This window comes from Carlito syrichta, unplaced genomic scaffold, assembly GCF_000164805.1.
Source record: "Carlito syrichta isolate Samal-C Ts95f unplaced genomic scaffold, Tarsius_syrichta-2.0.1 Scaffold9610, whole genome shotgun sequence".
Lineage (NCBI taxonomy): Eukaryota > Metazoa > Chordata > Mammalia > Primates > Tarsiidae > Carlito > Carlito syrichta.
In genome coordinates, this window is record NW_006953706.1 from 1 (window position 1) to 1,929 (window position 1,929).

At 42.3% G+C, this 1,929-nt stretch overlaps 1 pseudogene; it reads left to right on the forward strand.

Annotated features, from left to right (window-relative positions):
* Positions 1 to 183: 183 nt before the first annotated feature.
* LOC103254870 lies at positions 184 to 910 on the forward strand (annotated as a pseudogene).
* Positions 911 to 1,929: the final 1,019 nt, after the last annotated feature.

Consider the following 1,929-nt stretch of genomic DNA (forward strand, 5'->3'; position numbering starts at 1 on the left):
TTTCCCAGAAATGCCATAATCATTAAACTTGGGGAAACAGACAAATAAATGATTCAATAAAAAAGACAAAAAAATTAATTTAAAAAAAGAGGATAAGAAAATTAAGAATGAAACTGAATTCTAGAATTCTCGAATTCAAATTTAAAGTGTAAAATATGGGAGCCGAACAGGAGGCTGAGCAGGATGGCGACGGCTGCGGGAGCACCTGGCCGGGTGCTGGTGCATGGTGGCAGGGGCGCACTGGGCTCATGATGCGTGCAGGCGTTTCAGGCCTGCAACTGGTGGGTCACCAGCATCGATGTAGTGGAGAAGGAAGAGGCCAGCGCCAACGTTGTCCCAAAATGACAGACTTATTTATTGAGCAGGCTGATCAGGTGACTGCTGAGGTTGGGAACCTCGTGGGTGAAGAGAAGGTGGATGCGATTCTTTGTGTCACTGGAGGATGGGCTGGTGGCAATGCCAAATTCAAGTCTCTCTTTAAAAACTGTGTCCTGATGTGGAAGCAGAGCATGTGGACCTCAACCATTTTCAGTCACCTGGCCACCAAGCGCCTCAAGGAAGGAGGCCTCCCGACCTTGGCTGGTGCAAAGGCCACCCTGATGGAACTCCTGGGATGGTCGAGTACGGCATGGCCAAGGTTGCGATTCATCAGCTCTGCCAAAGCCTTGCCAGGAGGAACAGTGGCATGCCACCTAGGTCAGCCGCCATCGTTGTGCTCCCGATTACTCTGGATACCCCAGTGAACAGGAAATCAATACCTGAGGCTGACTTCAGCTCCTGGACGCCCTTAGAATTCCTAGTTGAAACCTTCTATGACTGGATCACGAGGGAAAATTGACCAAGCTCAGGAAGCCTAATTCAGGTGGTAACCATGGAATGAAGGATGGGGCTTACCCCGGCGTATTTCTAAGCCTCATTTCAGTGCCTTTGAGGGTCTGCCCAGAAAAGTCACTAACCCATCTTGGTGTGGCCTTGTCTGTCCCTATGTTTTCTGTTATCCTGTTCGTGGTACACGATAGTGAATCCTATTTTTTCTCGCCTAATGTGCTCACCTTGGATAGTGTAATAAGTTTATGTGAAATAAAAACGTGTGGGAGTGGAGGTTTACAAACAGTATCCATCAGTCTGTGTTGACTTCACATAGAACAGCTCCAGCTATGTTGGCGTCATGTCGGGTTGTCTTTGAGACTCTGTTTAAATCTGTCTCTGACAGTGGCTGTCAGTGATTTGTTGGTACTGGAGATATTTTGAGGGCTGAGTTAGTTTTGAATGTTGTGTTTATGTCATAGACATAGTTTTTGCCGTCTTGAATTAATCTGCCTTAAAAACACCATTAGCGGTGTAAGCAAAATATTCAGGACTCTGTCCTGATGCCCTTTTCCTGTGTGGTTGCTGAGTGGCCAAAGGTTAAGTGTGCAAGATTACAACTTGTGAGTATTTAAGTGTTTTTTTCCTAATAAATCTTCTTCATTAAAAAAATAAATAAGTGTAAAATAAATCAAGAGATTCAGGGCTGGACAAAAAAAATTTCAGTACAACAAAGTGTGCGTGTGTATTACATAAAAAGACAGAGAGAAGTCATTTCTGATATTGATACGAAACTATGAACATTACAAAAAAATAAATGGAAGATTATTTAGTGTTGGGCAAATGAAAAGAAAACAATATTAAGGGCACTTGTGAGGCCTTTTGAAATGCAACTGTAAACTGAGGCTGTGAATTGCTGAACATGTTTGTTTAAATGGGTAAGATAATTATTACCTGACATACATAAAAAATGATGCAGAATCTTAGAAACTGAAAATTAAGTAGTAAATCTTTAGGACTGTCTAAATATTTATTCAATCATACCTAAATACATGATGGTCAGATAATACATGCTATGAGAACATGTCAAAGCAAAACAAACACATTTGACAACAGGAGAAA